The 18,875-nt window shown below is 40.8% G+C and overlaps 1 long non-coding RNA gene across 2 annotated transcripts; it reads left to right on the forward strand.

Moving 5' to 3' along the window:
• The first annotated feature begins 130 nt into the window (after nucleotides 1–130).
• On the forward strand, nucleotides 131–13,347 carry LOC116976955. 2 transcript variants are annotated; one of them, XR_004413080.1, is made up of 3 exons: nucleotides 131–1,387; nucleotides 3,148–3,216; nucleotides 12,856–13,347. It is a non-coding gene; the product is annotated as an uncharacterized LOC116976955 (long non-coding RNA). The 2 variants fall into 2 exon arrangements; XR_004413079.1 differs by lacking the exon at nucleotides 131–1,387 and having other exon boundaries at nucleotides 2,888–3,216.
• The last annotated feature ends 5,528 nt before the right edge of the window (nucleotides 13,348–18,875 follow it).

An 18,875-nucleotide genomic window follows, 5' to 3' on the forward strand; every position in this document is an offset into this window, starting at 1 on the left:
AATGCATTTTGCAAAAGATTATTAATTCTGAAGTTACAGTACTTGAGTAGATGAAAAAGCTACAATTGCTAAAATGTCAATTACCTGCCAAATATATGAATTGAATTGAATCCTTTATTTGTCAACTTTTGTTAACAACTAAAATATTACATTAGTGATGGGTTAACGTTTTACTCACAAACCTTAAAGTTAAATTACTTAATTACAAGTTGCCCCAAGTCAGTGCCACGCAAACTTTGTGGATTGACATTTTTATATTGGGTCCCATGGCAACAATTAATTTCTCCATTCCACCTGTGAAATGCCTCTGGAGAATAGCACGCACTATTGTAGTGTTCAACTGGGGTCAAAACCAAATTGTGGCTTCACCTATATAAATAAAACAATAATAGATAAGCCTTCTTTTGTAGAAAAAGAATGAAGGTTCATATTTTCTCCTGAAAAAATGTTCCTCCTTAGAAACATTTGAAAAATTATTCTGATCAAATGTCCAGTGACTTTTATAAACTTTGCTCCCTAATTGCAGCAAGAATGTTTCTTGTTATGAGTTTTTTTTTTTTTTAATGGAATTGCAAGTCAGTTCTTCTGGAAAACAATTTCCAAGAAACTTTGATCTAGGGAACTTTCCAGTAACATTCCATCACTAACTGACTAGCGAAACAGAACTTCCTCCTTGAGTTAAAAAAAAAAAAATCATATTTTACTTTCTCAAATCAATAGCATTGTGCTGAATTAATGAATCCTATATAGTCTTTTAACTATTAATATTGTATAACTATTAGCTGCCATTGACGTGGCTTTACCTTGCCATGTCTTTAAAAATACCTTTACATTTGGCATTAAACAACTTTCACTGTCTTTTTTCTTCTGTGTTGGATATGGCATTACAAGGCCATACAAATAAATTTGTGGATTTAAAACAAATATAAAATATTCTGCTACAATTTAAAAAAAAAAAAAAAAAGAGTTTTATCTGGTTTCAACACTAGTTTAGAAAGGGATAAGCAAAATAAAAAAGTGAATGTCAAGGTAGACTTTATCATGGCCTCACAAATGGGCATACATCTATTCACATGAATTCACACAGTATTCCTTCGCATACTAAGTGCTCTCAGATGACGTACACAACTACTATCCTAAATTTCCAGGTTTCTCTTGCAGAAAATGAGCAAATAAATCTGGAAAACTACAGAAATTCCAACTAACTACTTCTGCGTATGTATGTGTACTAATGTACTCTTTGCAATAAACCAGTTGAATAAACAGTTTTCAATACAGTTTATTCCAACACATTGGAGGTTTTATTGTCCTGTAAGCTTTGGAATTGCCCTTCTGTCTGTTGCACACATTCATTGACCAAGAGTTCTTGCATCATCAATATTAATTGGTAAGTTGCTATTATATGAAATGCATACTTGCATAATATTGTGAATCTGTGTGTTGTGAGCAAATGTCTGATTTTTAGAAGCATCATTAGGAGTAGGGAAGGAAAATAAGAGTTGGCTCCAACCGTAAGCTTACTGGTTTTCAGAGAATGTCCAGCAGGTCAGGTGATCTACTCCCTGCTCCTATTTGTCCGAGTTACTGTGAACAGAGGATCTTAAAGTAATGATGTGTTGTTTCAGAACCCTAACCATTCATTCCTTGAGCAGAGCCAAAATGTACCATCCAGCTGTTCCAATCAAATTACTTAATTTTTATCTCTGATATCCCACTAGTTTAGGACCAAATACCATAGACGCTGAATAAAAGGATGTACCTTTAGAAAGTAGACGAGGAGGAATTTCTTTAGTCAGAGGGTAGTGAATCTGTGGAATTTACTGCTACAGAAAGCCGTGGAGGCCTTGTTAATGGATAGTTTTAAGGCAAAGATTGACAGATTCTTGATTAGAATGGGTGTCGGGGGTTATGGAGAGAAGGCAGGAGAATGGGGTTGAGAGGGAAAGATAGATCAGCCATGATTGGTGGAGTAGACCTGAATGGCAGAATGGCCCAATTCTGCTCCTATAATTTATGAAAGGATCTCTGAGAACCAGCTCTTTATGTAGCTGTGCTAACAAGATTGGATTGCAGATGGTTTATGAAGCCCCTGGAAGTAACATAGTGCGATTGTCTTCAGAATGTTTGGAGTCTGTGTATACTTTCATAAAACCCATTTGGGGAGAGTCCACTGATTTATTTAGGCTGTCATTATGTTGAAGTAGTAATCTTGATTCAAAGTGGTATTTGTGTATCAACATTCTCTATCATGTGTACTGCCTAAACTTGCTAGCAACACAATGAATCTACTGATAACCAAAGTAGGTATTATTCTCATGTACAACTGAGATGGATAAATTAAAAAGTAATTTGACACAGTAGATCTTTATAGTTGAATTTTATTAAATCAGTTTTTAAGGAGCTGCAAGCGATCCCTCGCACGAATTATGATCATAATAAACCACTCTGGTCTAACTACAGGCCTTTAGATTTACTTCCTAATCTGGTAGAGTTAGGTTTGTTTTGAATGCTCATTAAAGCTTATAAATTACATAGATAGAACAAACATTTCTGTCGAATTCTACAGGGGCAGATAAAATATCAAGGTCCATCTGGCTTGGCTTATAGGTTCCCAGTGATTAAATGACCAGTCACTCAATTTGAATTTATATGACAACCAATCTCTTTACTGGGTCTCCACTTGACTGATAGAGTGGCGTAACGGTAGAGTTGCTGCCTTACAGCGCCAGAGACCCGGGTTTGATCCTGACGACAGGTGCTGTCTGTATGGAGTTTGTACATTCTCCCTGTGACCAGGTGTGTTTTCTCTAGGTGCTCCATTTTCCTCTAACACTCCAAAGACGTGCAGGTTTGTAGATTAATTGGCTTCTGTAAAAATTATAAAATTGTCCCCAGTGTGTGGATAGAGTGAGTGTACAGGTGATTGTTGGTCGGTGCGGACTCTGTAGGCTGAAGCGTCTGTTTCCGCACCGTATTTCTAAAACTTAGGAAAACGTGAGAGGTTGAAATCGATGGAAACTTGCGTTCAAAGTTATCTGTTGATCCCAAGCCTGCCTCACCTGACTTCCCTCATTATATTGTAGACCAATAAATCTATCTAATGAACATGCAACAGATTGTATTTTCAGTTTTTCACTTTTCCCACAGAGAACCTGAACCTAGAGAAGATCGCGAACCTTCCAGAAATCAGGCAAAGACATGTAATATTGTCTAAGAGTAAGTTAAAATATTTTATTTCCTTACAGTAAAATGTTTGCTATTTGTGATGTATCAGAGTGCACATGTTCGTTGTTTTGACAGCACTGGGCTTGTACTCATTGGAGTTTAGAAGGATGAGGGGAGACATTATTGAAACCTACCAGATAATGAAAGGCATGGATAGGATTTACATGGAAAGGATATTTTCATTAGTGGGAGAGTCTAGTACCAGAGGGCACAGCTTTAGAATAAAAGGACGTACCTTCAGAATGGAGATGAGGAAGAATTTCTATAGTCGGAGGTTGGAGAATCTGTGGAATTCATTGCCACAGATGTCTGTGGAGGCCAAGACAATGGGTATTTTCAAGGCGAAGATTGATAGCTTCTTGTCAAGGAAGAGCATCAAAGGTTACAGGGGAAAGGCAGAAGAATGTTGAGAGGGAAAATAGATTAGCCATAATTGAATGGCGGAGTATTCTGGTCTTATTTTGAACCAAACAATGTGGAATATATAGACACTAACCCACCAGTGCAGCAAGAACTTTGCCAAGGGCTTTATTGAACTCTTAACACTTGCACTGTGTACATATAGCCTACATTGCTCTCCCCTTCTTGAATTGAACAAGTGATTCACATACATGTTATTTAAAGATTTAATAAATGCACAGTTTTTTGAGTCTCTTTGATCTTAAAGGAATTTGTATTGTGTGTATCATGTCCATCTCTGAGCTTGAGGAAGATGTCACTTCTTAATTCAAGTCAGGAGAACATTGTAACATTTTTCCAGTTTCCAATGGATCAAATTCTGGAATGCAGTCTTTCTTTTTTTTTTTTATGTTTTCCTTGCAGAAATTAAATGATGTACGTGTGAACTTTTGAATTTATCTCATATCTCAAAAATATCTATTTTCTGAATGTTTGATTTCATAGGCGGTATTAACACCACAAACTACATAATGATGTCAAAAATATCTCTTTCCCTGGCTTGAGTCATATTTTAGTTTATTTTTCTAAAGGCATCTCATTCATTCTCCCTTCAAGATTTTCTTAATTAAAGCTCAATCCTATTCTGAGTTCTTTTACACATTAGTAACTCGGCAAGAATATAGTCTGTGCATTGTTCTATGGTTTTAGTAAAAAGTGTTCCTAAACAAACACTCATTGTTAAACACGCTTCCCTGTAACATCTGATTTATTTTTTTAAATTCTCACTGACATCTCAGTTCCATCATTTGACGCTGGATAATATTGTGAAATACATGTCTGCCTAGTATCATTGTTTCCTAAAGCACTCAACTAAAATAAAGAAAACCAGAGACTTTTATCCAAAACAAGTTATTTTGAAAAGCTGTAACGTAAGAAAATGGAGGTCAGTTGTTCGACACAACACTCTTTTGTGGAACTAACAAGTATCACTTTCATCCATTTCGAGTAACTATGAGTGCCAAGAAATTATCAATTTCCCTCCACAATAATTAATATGTGCAATTTGGAAAAGACCCATTAGCCATTTCTAAGTCCAAGAGGCGTCGTTGCCACTTGTGCACTAATTTACAATGCTGTGGGATCTTAATCTAATCCCAGTCCATAATACCTCTGGCTAATGCAACTGTGATTACAATATTGAATTTTCAGTGCAAAACTTCTAAAATTAATCATCTTAGTTTAACTTCTCACTTTGTATGTGATCTGTATCTCCACTTATAACAACCTTGTCCCTTATCACAATCTTGTTCTTTAACACCTCATGTCATAGTGAATAGTACATTCCTGTAACTTCATCTGGATATTTGTCCGTGGTTATAAAACCATTTTGCATACTATTTTGGGAATTATATTTCTGTGCCTCCCTAGCTCTCGATAGTTGTTGTAAGCAGAAAATGTTCCTCTGAATTTGAAAGATCTTCACAGTGTAGATTAGATTAGATTAGATATAATTTATTGCCACACAGCCAGGCTGGTGGAAATTTGGGTTGTCTGCAGCGATACAATAATAAAGAACACACAACCACAATAAAACTGTAATAGCAATGACTTTGGCAACACACCTGCAGTGGCTTTTCATTTCAGACCACTATATTTCAATGTACACCATTCATACTGAGATATGAGAATGGTCATAAAGACATACAGTCCCTTCAGCCCAACTTGTCCATGCTGATCAACATACCCCATCTACACAAGTCCCTACTGCCTGCATTAGGCCCATATCGCTCTAAACCCATCCAATCCATCTATCTGTCTAAATGTTTCTTAAACATTGTGATACCTCCTCTGGCATCTTGTTCCATATACTTACCATCCCCTCAAGTTGTCCCAAAACCTACCAAGTTGCCCCACAAGTTCCTATTAAACCCTCCCCCCCCCCTCCCTCCCTCCACTCAAACCTCTGTCCTCTGGTTCTCGATTCCACTACTCTGGGCAAAAGACTGCATTTACCCTATCTATACCCCTTCTGATCATGTACCCCTCTATAAGATCACCATTATCCTCTTGCACTCCAAGGTATAAAGTCCCAGTCTGCTCAATCTTTCCATATAGCTCAGGCCCACGGGTCCTGGCGACATCCTCGTAAATCTTCTCTGTACCCCTTCTAGCTTAACAACATATTTCCTATAACAGAGTGACCAAAACTGAACACAATACTCTAAATGTGGCCTCAAGTCTTGTACAACTGTAGCATGACCTCCCGACTTCTATACTCAATATTTTGACTGATGAGGCCCAATGCTTGTTTGACCACCCTATCCCCTTGTCCCATGATTAGACTCTCAAAGAAACCACTGGCACTGCTGACAGCACCAAGCATTGTTAATGAAAGCATTATGATTTGTCACCAATGTAGGTACAGGTATGTGGAAAAGATACAAATTACAAATTTTCACCTTGCGGTAAATTCCTGACACCTCTTTCTTATTTTGAGCATCTATATTACTAAAAGTCTGATCTTGACCGCTTTTGGCTCGCTATGGTGTGATTTCCGAGAGAATGCCGCCACCTACGGCCGTCATTTTTGTCCACCTCGCTCAGAGCCCTCCTCCGCCTTCCGGGACCGGAGGAGTTTTCCCATCGATAGAAAATCAGAGAGATATTAATGGTTTTTTTAAATCCCCATTCTCTCTGCTGGCGGCAGGGGGGCGGGACTATAAAACCCGGAAGTGTAGTCCCTCACTCAGTCTCTGCCAGACCCAGGAAGCGAGAGGGTCACGGCTCTCTGAACTGCGAATAACACTGAACGCACGTCTACTCCACGGTGAGTCCCCTCGATGCGGCTGTAAGGTGACTGCTGCCCAATTGTTTGCCTCTCCTTTTTAACAAGTTTGTGTTCACAAAATGAATTTTGGTTGTCGGGTGGCTGCTGCCCAATTGTTTGCCTCGCCTTTTTAACGAGTTTGTGTTCACAAAATGAATTTTGGTTGTCGGGTGGCTGCTGCCCAATTGTTTGCCTCTCCTTTTTAACAAGTTTGTATTCACAAAATGAATTTTGGTTGTCGGGTGGCTGCAGCCAAATTGTTTGCCTTGGCTTGGCTTTTAAAATTGTTGCAACAGTCGGCTGCCAGACCAAGAATCCATTTGGCCCACAATGTCTATACTAGCCCACTGGAAACCAGTACCTTCGGCCCGCAACACCCATACTAGCACAAGAGAAAGCCCCCCCCCCCCCCCCCCCCCCCCCCCCAACTGGCGAGCAATATTGGAATTGGTGGAGAGGTGGAATATTGCGTTGGTGACCAGCCCTCCCGTGTGATGCTGGGACCCAATGGGTCCCACTTAGTCTAGTAATTTATATATTCTTGAATGTGCTTGATGCAAACATCAATTTTTCTTCTTGGCATACCGTCAATAATTTATTATCGCTTCTTGATAATACAGAACGAGTTTCACCATTCTTGTTGCAATGTGCTAAGTTAATAAACACAAACCATAGACAGCAATTAGTAAGGATAGGTGCAAAAACATCCTCCTTGGCAGTGCCTTGCAAGGCTGCATCATCAGCCACTTACCTCCCTATACACTGGCAACTGTGTAACCAGATTCTACTCTAACACCAGGTTGGCAGATGACACCGCCACAGTGGGCTGGACCTTGAACAATGACGAGACAAAGTACAGGAAGGAGATCAGTTTAATTTGGAGATACAGCTTGGAAATGGGGCACTGAGTCCGCCCCGGGTTCGGCACCAAGATTACCGGTACAGTAGCACTATCCGACACATTAGGGACAATTTAAATTTCAAGATTCAAGAGACTTTACTGTCATGTGTCCCTGATAGGACAATGAAATTTTTGCTTTGCTTCAGCACAACAGAACATCGTAGGCATTTTTTTTACGAAGCAAATTTACCTACAAACCTGTACGTCTTTGGAATGTGTGAGGAAACCAAAAGCACCCAGTGAAAACCCACGCAGTAACAGGGAGACCATACAAACTCCATACAGGCAGCACCCATAATCAGGATCGAACCCGGGTCCCTGACACAGTGAGGCAGCAACTCTACCGCTGTGCCACCATGCCATCAAAAGAGCTGAGATAGAGAGCTTAATAATGTGGTGTCAGGAAAATAACCTCTCCCTCAATGTCAAGAAAATGAAGGAGAGTTGACTTCAGGAAGTAGGATAGTGTACATGCCCCACTGTATCAATGCAATTTACACTGAAGAACTTCAAGTTCAAGTTCTTAAGTGTAAATATCACTAACAATTTGTCCTGGTCCACGTTGGTGCCACAGCTAAGAAAGTGCACCAGCACTTTTACTTCTTCAAAAGGCCACGGAATTTGGCATGTCACCAACAACTCTTACCAATTTCTGCAGGTTGAAATTATAGAAAGCATCCTCTTGGGTTGTGTCACAGTTTGGTAGGGCAAGAGCTCAGCCCAAGACCATAAGGAATTGCAGAGAGTTGGCGATGCCGTCCTATCCATCATGCAAACCACCTCCCCTTCAACAACCATTCCCATTTCCACACTGACCTTTCTGAGGCACAATGGAGGGTCTGCTCCATTGCCAGAGTGAGGACACATGCAAATTGGAGGAACAGCACCTCGTATATCACTTGGATAACTTAGAACCCAGTGGTATGAACATTGAATTCTCTAATTTTAAATAACTTCTACTTACACTCCCCTCCCCTCACCTTCCTCCGCCCAAGTCTTTTTACTAGTTCCATGGTTCTTCACATTGTTTCCCTCTTGAGATCGCACCTTCCCCAGCCAGAGGGGCCTGAGGTCATCCCAACCCTGACTTTCAGTCTGAGGAAGAGTCTCGACCCGAAACGTTATCTGTCTTTTCTTCTCCAAAGATTCTGCCTGACCCGCTGAGTTACTCTAGCACTTAGTGTCTATTATTTCTGCATAGACTTGCTCTCTATGGCTTCTTGCTGTGAAAATTCACATATCAAGAGTTGTTTTGCTTAACTACTCCCTGCTAAGGTTAAATCCTTTTAATTCCGGCACTTAAAGCATTGTGTTGTTGAAGGTGTTTTAAATGGATTATATTACATCTTGAACAGTAGTTCACACCACTCACTTATTTCAGATTCTGCTTTGGAACTCTAGCCTTCATAATTATTCCATGACTATAAATATCTATCACATTTGCAACTTACACTGCATGAAATTCTTCAGTGTTACTTGATAACATTTCCTCAGATGTCACAATTTTGTATGCAAGATCAAAAGTGAGATTCTGTATATAGAGAACTTTGAACTATCACAAAATATTGATTAAACATTAAACAAGTGTTGAGCGAGTTCTTCAACAAGAAAATATACTCACTATAAGCCTTACTGAACTTTTGTATCCGAGTTCCACATTTGTCACTTGGCAAAATATCTGAAGTCTCAAGAATTAAAATCTTTTGGGCTACTTTACCCAACATATTACCGTATTAGACAAAAAATGCTGGAGAAACTCAGCAGGTGAGGCAGCATCTATGGAGAGAAGGAATAGGTGATGTTTCTGGTCGAGACCCTTCTACAGACTGATGTCGGTGGGGGGGGGGGGGGGGTAGAAAGGAAGTAGGAGGAGACAGTAGAACTGTGGGGAAACTGAGATGGGGAGGGGAAGGAGGGAGAACAAGGGCTATCTAAAATTAGAGAAGTCGATGTTCATACTGCTGGGGTGCAGACTACCCAAGCAAAATATGAGGTGCTGTTCGTCCAATTTGCTGTATTACTGCATTATTTACTTTGTGTAGCACGTACTGTACAAAATAAAATCTATTTCAGTTCGAAGAATGGCTTTTAGTTTTAAAATAGTTATGAAAAAGGATACACCTTGTCCGCAACATCCAAAGATTTACAAGGATGTTGCCAGGGCTCGAGGGCCTGAGCATAGGGGGAGGTTGAGCATGTTAGGACTCTATTCCTTGGAGCACAGGAGAATGAGAGATTATCTTTAGCATATTTAGAGATTATCATTAGCAAATTTGCAGATGACACAAAGCTGGGTGCCAGTGTGAACTGTGAGGAGGATGCTATGAGAATGCAGGGTAACTTGGACAGGTTGGGGGAGTGGGCAGATGCATGGCAGATGACGTTTAATGCGGATAAATGTGAGGTTATCCACTTTGGTAGCAAGAACAGGAAGGCATATTACTACCTAAATGGCGTCACGTTGGGGGAAAAAGGGAAGTACTACGGGATCTGGGGGTCCTTGTTCATCAGTCTATGAAAGTAAGCATGCAGGAACAGCAGGTAGTGAAGAAAGCGAATGGCATGTTGGCCTTCATAACAAGAGGAATCGAATATAGGTCCTTCTGCAGTTGTACAGAGCCCTAGTGAGACCATACCTGGAGTATTGTGTGCAGTTTTGGTCCCCTAATTTGAGGAAGGACATTCTTGCTATTGAGGGAGTGCAGTGTAGGTTTACAAGGTTAATTCCCGGATGGCGGGACTGTCATATGCTGAGAGAATGGAGCAGCTGGGCTTGTAGACTCTGGAGTTTAGAAGGATGAGAAGGAATCTCATTGAAACATATAAGATTGTTAAGGGTTTGGACACGCTAGAGGCAGGAAACATGTTCCCGAAGTCCAGAACCAGGGGGCACAGTTTAAGAATAAGGAGTAAGCCATTTAGAACGGAGACGAGGAAACAGTTTTTCTCACAGTGGTGAGTCTGTGGAATTCTCTGCCTCAGAGGGCGGCGGAGGCAGGTTCTCTGGATGCTTTCAAGAGAGAGCTAGATAGGGATCTTATAAATAGCGGTCAGGGGATACAGGGAGAAGGCAGGAATGGGGTACTGATTGGGGATGATCAGCCATGATCACGTTGAATGATCTCGGAAGGTCTGCTGCCTCCCTGTTGAAAAATGCCTTTCAGCCAGTGCTGTGGCTTAATGTTTGGAGCCTTGATAACAGTTAGAGCTGGAATGAGCTGGCAGTTCTACTGAATTCAAGTACCAATTGTTCAAGCCCACATAGATGTCCATTTAAGGTAGCATTCTAATTCAGTCAGACAGATGAAACACTACTAATCTACACCTACATGAGTGAGATAAGGTTAACTCCCAGCACAGATTTGGTGCTCCTATTTTTGAGTGATTTTGTTTCTAGGCAATGGGGTTTAATGTTGCCCTTGCTACTCTAAGATAAAACTGTGTTAGTGATTGTTTAAGATGTAGGAATGGAGAGGAGGTGTATTGTCCTGGGTACTATAAGTTTACCACACTTTCTGGCATACTTGTGTAAGATTAAAATCATTAGTCATCTATATTACTAAAAGTCTGATCTTGACCGCTTTTGGCCCACTGTGCTGCGATTTCCGAGAGAACGCCGCCACCTACGGCCGTCATTTTTGGCCACCTCGCTCAGAGCCCCCCTCCGCCTTCCGTGACTGGAGGATTTTTCCCATCGATTAAAAATCAGAGATATATTAATGTTTAAATAAAAATCATCATTCTCTCTGCTGCCCCTGCTGGAGATATATAAAACCCGGAAGTGTATTCCCTCACTCAGTCTCTGCGAGACCCAGGAAGCGAGAGGGTCATGGCTCGCTGAGCTGCGAAAAACACTGAACGCACGTCTACTCCATGGTACGGCTGTAAGGTGGCTGCTGCCCAATTGTTTGCCTCGCCTTTTAAAAAAGTTTGCGTTCACAAAATGAATTTTGGTTGTCGGGTGGCTGCTGCCCAATTGTTTGCCTCGCCTTTTAAAAAAGTTTGCGTTCACAAAAATAATTTTGGTTGTCGGATGGCTGCTGCCCAGTTGTTTGCCTCGCCTTTTAAAAACCCATACTAGCGCAACAGAAAGCCCCCTCCCCCACTGGCGAGCAATATTGGAATTGGTGGAGAGGTGGAATATTGTGTTGGTGACCAGCCCTCCTGTGTGATGCTGGGACCCAACGGGTTCCACTTAGTCTAGTTAGACTATATTTCCTGATGTGGAACCAAAGAGATGCTGGTTAATACAAAAGGACACAGAGTGCTGGAGTAACTAAATGGGTCAGGCAGCATCTCTGGAGAACTTGGATAGGTGACGTTTCAGGTCGGGCATAGAAGGGTCCTAACCTGGACCGTCACCAACCCATGTTCATCAGGGATGCTGCCTCACCCACTGAGTTACTCTAACACTGTGTGCCCTTTTATGTCTCCTGGTGCAGTGTATTATTAATCATGATATGATGCAAGCTATGTAGCGGGTGGTTAGATCATTATCATAATAAGACAATAAGACATATCAGCAGAATTAGGCCATTTGGCCCATTATGTCCACTCTGCCATTGATCATGGCTGATCTATCTTTCCCTCTCAACCCCATTCTCCTGCCTTCTCACCATAACCTTTGATGCCATTACTAATCAAGAACCTATCAATCTCCGCTTTAAAAATATCCAATGATTTGGCATTCACAGATGCACCGACCTCTGGCTAAAGAAATTCCTCCTCGCCTCCATTTCCAGAGTTATATTATTTTATTCTAAGGCTATGCCCTCTGGTCCTAAGACTCTACCACTACTGGAACCATCCTATCTACATCCACTCTATCTAATAAAATAATATAAAGATTAGTTTTACTTGAATGCTTAAATTAAAATTTTTGGTGTGAATTGTGTTGTTATCAATGTTTCCCACTATCTCTTGTTTCATTGAATTAATGATACATTTGTGAAAATATTACATTTTGCGTATAATAATGCACCTCTTTTCTGAAGATGGCTTCCCCAAACTCCAGGTAACCAGCCAGTCTGAGAAGAATTTAGACTGCATACTTGTGGTAAAGCCATCCAGTAGAAAATAAGGATGTGCATGGTAAGAACTGCCTCTTGGGTGCCCTTCTTTACTAGGCTTGCATAAAACCCCTCAAAGTTTTACTGCTCAAACAGAGCACATTAAAGCCCATGGTTTCAGTTTTAGCCTTCCTAGAAGCTACCCATCTAGCCTTTCATCCTTGCTCTTTCTGAATATCATTTATACCAAGTGTTTGCCTATTCTTTGTTCTCTTGCAGTATAATTTAATTGAGATTGGGTATTCTGCAGCAATTTATATACAATTTGTATCCCCCTGCCAGAGTTTATCCTATCTTCATACATCAATTTGTTTAATTATGCTAACTGACTATTCAGAAGGTCTGAATTAAGAAATATCAGAAACTATCCGAATAATGAAATGTCTATCTATCAAGAGTAAACTTGGAATGAATATTGTTCTTGTATTTTACAGATTTACAAAACATGGTTCTGAAATTAGATCTCATATTCTACCGTTAATATATTCTATTTTTAACAAACATCTGGAAAATTAAACTGCTTGTGTGGATTTTATGTCGGCTGTGATGATCAAGGGATTGAACAATACAAATTCGTAAGTCGACTCTTATTGGCGTTTGGAACAATTGTATCTACCTCTCAGAGGTTTGCAGGTCAAACCTAACAATATAACCTCCTTATTGTGATTATTCAATCTCAATATACCTATGTGTGCACTATGCACTTTGAACCCTACAAATCTGGCAATGCTGGGGGGTGTGAGAAACTTTAACATTGAGGAGCATATGAATTAGATGGTTGGATTGGATGTTAAATGAATTGAACATGTCAGAACATCTAGAAACCATCTCCAAATAAGCAAAAGATTTGACTTAACAAAAAAACACAAAAGATAGACTCTAATGCTGGAGTAACTCAGCAGGTCAGGCAGCATCTCTAGACAAAAGGAATATGTGACGTTTTGGGACGAGACCCTTCTTCAGACTGGTAGTCAAGATAGAGGGAAACTAGGGGTATGAAGAGGTACAAAAACCAAGTGAATAAAATGTATGCAAAAGGACAAATCAAAGCCAGCAACAATAAAGGTGGAGCCACAATGGTCCATTATTGGATGTGGAGGTGATAACGAGGGAAACTAACGAGTAAGACAGTGAAACTCAGCAGGGTAACAGTGAAACTAGTGGAACAGCTTGGGTGGGGGAGGGACGGAGAGAGGGGATGCAAGGGTTGCTTAAAGTTAGAGAAATCAATTTGCATACCACTAGTTTGTAAGATAATGTAAACACATTTGGCTGTGTACAAACAACCTCCTTTAGAGAGTTGGGTACTCAATTGGAATATTCAAAGCAACCGGCATTTAAATTGGATGCCATTGGCTTGGGTTTCCCAACCATTCTGATTCATGCCTTTGAAGAAAGGATGGGAGGGGAAAACTAATGATTGGGGTTCAGAAACAGACAAAACTACAGTAGTAATAAATATTCACTCAACCATTCTCTCAGTTGCTACTATGGAAGTTTGTTGAAAATAGCAACGGGGAGACTGTACCTTGTTCATTTGAGTTACTGAATCTCAACATCAGCATGGATAATTCCGTGTAAGGGACATATGTACGATGTGCCACCAATCTCTTTATCTTTCGCAGCTGGAAAATCTCTGGAAAGTCTCCTCTGACTCTCTGCCTCTCCCTTGTGTTTTTTGCCAGGTGCTCCTGCAGAAATAACAGCTTCTACAAGAGGCTGTAATGTAATGCATTCTTCCAAAGGGCACTGTGCATTTGGTCAGGCAGCAAACCCAAGAGGCATCGAAATGTACTAGGGTCAGAACAAATGGTGGTGGCAGGTTCGCGGATAGGAATTTGAGATAGCGATTTCAGAAAAGGCTGGTCTACCTATGGCTGTGCTTCCAAGGCAAGCTGGTTTAAGGAATTTGATGATGGAATGGAATTGACAACACAGTTTAGTTTATTGTCATGTTCATGGCGTGGTATAGTGAAAATCTTTTTGTTGCATGCTAACCAGTCAACAGAAAGACTATACGTGATTACAATTGGGCCGTCCACTGCGTACAGATAGAGGGTAAAGGGAATTATGTTTTGTGCAAGATAAAGTCCGATTAAAGATAGTTTGAGGGTCTTCAATTGGATAATTTTTGGTTTAGATCTAGATCTTTAGATGGTTCCGAGCAGTGTAGGTGGGAATGGGCCATGTGCACACAGGATATAGGTAATCATGTCACTGTACTCGCCTTCCTGAGCTGGTCAGACCACAAAGGTCCAAATGCTCCAAATCCAAGATGGTAGTAGATGCAAGGAACTGCACTGAAGAAGGGTTTCGGCCCGAAACGTTGCCTATCTCCTTCGCTCCATAGATGCTGCTGCACCCGATGAGTTTCTCCAGCATTTTTGTGTACCTTCGATTTTCCAGCATCTGCAGTTCCTTCTTAAACAGGAACTGCAGATGCTGGTTTATACCAAAGATAGACACAGTGTTGGAAGTAACTCATTGGGTCAGACTGCATCTTTGTAGAAATGCAAGGTTGTGGTACACTGTTTCTATTGATGAGCTTCATGTTCACTCGGCTGCATTGTATTTGATCAAACAGTGGGGATCTTCATCATATAGCTGTGGTGTGGTCTATTTTCTGAATCCACGCCGCACTAGGCATTGCATTGATAAATTGAGGAGCAGCCTCAATGATTCTAAGTCCACGCAAACCTTCTCCTACCTTTGCTCCTTCTCTTCCAAGTTCCAACTTTGGTTTGCCTCTTTAATTATTCCAGTTGATACTTTGACAAGCAGATCTACTTGAATAGAACATTTTAATTCAACAATAATCTTTCATTACAATAAAAAAGGTTCAGAAATTTGTCCAGGTTTCCTAGCCCTGTCCCACGGTACGAGTTCATTCCAAGAGCTCTCCAGTTTAAAAAAAATCAAACTCGTGGTAAGCACGGAGAATGAACGTAGCGGGTACGTTGGAGCTCGGGGACGTCTCTTAGCGCTAACGGCAGGCAATCGGGAAGACTCGCTATCGGCAGGGAAGCACGGGAAGACTTGTGAAGATTTTTCAACATGATGAAAAATGTCCACGAGAGCCCCGAGTACCGACGAGTGGCCATTACCGTAAATCCCGAGTTCGAATCAGGGCAAACTCGGGAGCACTCTTGGAATGAACTCGTATCGTGGGACAGGGGTTTAATTCATTATATCTCTCCCCTGCACCAAACCAAACCTAATCAACCCAAATTTTTCAGATGCAACTTTTTTTCTATTTGTATTTCTGATTTAAAAATAAATGTTTTTATTGAGTTTGATGAATCACAAAATAATATTTGTTAAAAACTGATTGTGTTTGAAACTTTGTGCAGATCATTTTGTTTTTTATTGTAGAGTATTACTTAGTTTTACCACCTATTTTTCTACTGTTAGTATTTAATTTTATTTTTATATCCATTTTTGCAATTGATCAAGTGTGGAAGACAGATTTAGTTTTGTAACTATATTTCCCAGCATTGAAAATTGAATTTATTGTTCTGTTCTAGATATTACAAATTAAAATAAATTTATTATGGTCACAACTAGTTTGCATCATTTCAATTGTTCATCACTCCGTAGGTTAAGATATTAACAGAATCCAACAATGTCAAGGATCATATTTTACCACTGAAGTTGGATACCAAAGCTATGAGGAGATTAGATAGGGTGAATGCACAGTCTTTTACCCAGAGTAGGGGAATCAAGAACCAGAGGAGATAGGTTTAAGGCGAGAGAGGGAAGATTGGCAACTTTATTTTTTACACAAAGGGTGGTGGGTATTTAGAACGAACTGCCAGAGGTGGTTGAGGCAGGCACTACCACAACAATCAAAATACATTTGGACATGTACATGGATAAGATAGGTTTAGAAGTTTATGGGGCAAATGCAGGCAGGTAGGACTAGTGCAGATGGGGGCATGTTGGTTGGCATGGGCAAGTTAGGCCAAAGTGGCTGTTTTCGTGCTATGATTCAATGAAAATCTTGGTTTTCTATGTTAAAACAATGATAGTAATAAATTACCTGGAGTTTACAATAATAATGAAGAAAAATCTAAACTGTCAGAAATGTTAGTATTTCTGCAGATCTGAAGCAGCAATACAAGGCAACTCTGAGGCCGTTCTGACATTGACATCAATGTGAATGGGATGAGAGAGCATGAACTTGAGCTGATTGCTGTATATTTACAAAAACAACAAGCACAACGGTAGACAAAAATGAAGGTAGACAAAAATGCTGGAGAAACTCAGCGGGTGAGGCAGCATCTATGGAGAAGGAATAGGCGACGTTGCGGGTCGAGAACCAGTTTTTGTACCAGGTCCAAGAAGGAACAAGTAGTCCTTTCCCACATCTGAAGTTTTTAGCGGAGATACGCAGGTAGCAGATTTTAGGTGGAACGTTACCCGGAGAAGACTTTTATCATATTTTTGATAATTAAAATCTGTTCAATATTTCCAAAACTAAATCTCGCTCTAGTTACTTGTCAATTTATACTTCAATGGGTATTTGAAAGTTTCTGAATATTTTCTAAAGTTTGAACTCTTTTCACTCTCGTAGCAGTCCAAGTCTGATAATACTGTTTCTGATAATACCTATAGTCAGATTTTCTTTCTGATGTTGTGCCAAAGGGCGGCACAGTGGTAGTGCTGCTCCTTTACAACGCCAGGGATCTGGGTTCGATCCTGACTATGGGTGCTGTCTGTATGGAGTTTGTATGGAGCACCCAGACAAAACCCGTGACCATGTGGGTTTTCTCTGGGTGCTCCAGTTTACTTCCACACTCAAAAGACGTACATGTTTGTAGGTTAATTGGCTTTGGTAAAAAAAAACTGTAAATTGTCCCTGGGGTGTAGGATATTGTTAGTGTACAGGGTGTTCGCTAGTCAGCATGGACTCAATGGGCCGAAGGGCCTATTTCTGTGCTGTGTCTCGAAACTCAAAGACTAGATTTGACCACCTCAGGTGATGCCACCTTTGTGGCTCCCTAAAACAATGATGTGAACTGGCATGACCGATAAAATTATGCAACATGTTGTACAACTTTACGTTGAAACAAGGAATTGCAGATGCTAATTTACAAAGGGAGGATGCTAAGTGCTGGAATAACTCAGCAGGTCAGGCTGCATCCCTGGAGAACATAAATGGTGATGTTTTGGGTCAGGACTCTTCTTTATGCTGGCAGGATCACTGAAGTTAAATGTGCAGTAGCAATAAAATCTAGGCGTAAGATTTTGGTGCGATGTATGACTGAGAGTCAAGTGTTCTGTTGAGAGTCAAGAGTGCTTTATTATCATATGTTCTGAAATGGAAAAATGAAATTCTTACCTGCAGCAGCACAATAGGTTTGTAAACACAGAACACAACAGATTGCTCCATGGAGAGTGTCCTGACACATGACATCCTGGTGTGGTATGGCAAGTTCTGCGGCTGACAAGGCGGTTCTGCAGAGAGTCATCAACACAGCCCAGAAGATCACCTACACACCTGCCTGCCCTGGAAGAGATCGATAGCTCTCGTTGCCTGTGAAAGGCATCACGCATCCTAAAGGACTCGTCTCATCCCCCACATCACTTGTTTGCCCTTCGGCCCTCAGGACAGCATTACAGGTCCATCAAATCACACACCACAACTTTAACACCCCCCCCCCAACTTTTAGAAAGTCCAGGTATATTACATCCACTGGCTCTCCCTTGTCCATTTTCCTAGTTACATTCTCAAAAAATTCCAGAAGATTAGTCAAGCATGATTTCCCCTTCGTAAATCCATGCTGACTCGGACCGATCCTGTTACTGCTATCCAAATGTGCCGCTATTTCATCTTTTCTGATTGACTCCAGCATCTTCTCCACCACCGATGTCAGGCTAACTGGTCTATAATTCCCTGTTTTCTCTCCCACCTTTCTTAAAAAGTGGGATAACATTAGCTACCCTCCAATCCACGGAAACTCAGGTCCTGGGGATTTTTTTCTGTTTGTTTATTGTTTATTTGTAATTGTAAGAAAAGCTGTGTGCAGTTTTGGTCCCCTAATTTGAGGAAGGACATTCTAGCTATTGAGGGAGTGCAACGTAGGTTCACAAGGTTAATTCCCGGGATGACGGGACTGTCATATGCTGAGAGAGTGGAGCGGCTGGGCTTGTATACTCTGGAATTTACGATGAGAGGGGATCTTATTGAAACATATGGAGTGGAGGATTTCAACCCTGTTTCGACGAATGCAATCAACCCGGCGTGCGCAATCAAATAAGATCAAATAGAACAAGTTGTCCTACAACTTTAGGCTGTGCACACCATACGGAGGAAGAAGAAGATTGAAACATATAAGGGTTTGGATATGCTAGAGGCAAGAAACATGTTCCTGATGTTGGGGGAGTCCAGAACCAGGGGCCACAGTTTAAGAATAAGCAGCAAGGCATTTAGAACGGAGATGAGGAAACACTT

This window comes from Amblyraja radiata, chromosome 9, assembly GCF_010909765.2.
Source record: "Amblyraja radiata isolate CabotCenter1 chromosome 9, sAmbRad1.1.pri, whole genome shotgun sequence".
Taxonomy (NCBI): Eukaryota; Metazoa; Chordata; class Chondrichthyes; order Rajiformes; family Rajidae; genus Amblyraja; species Amblyraja radiata.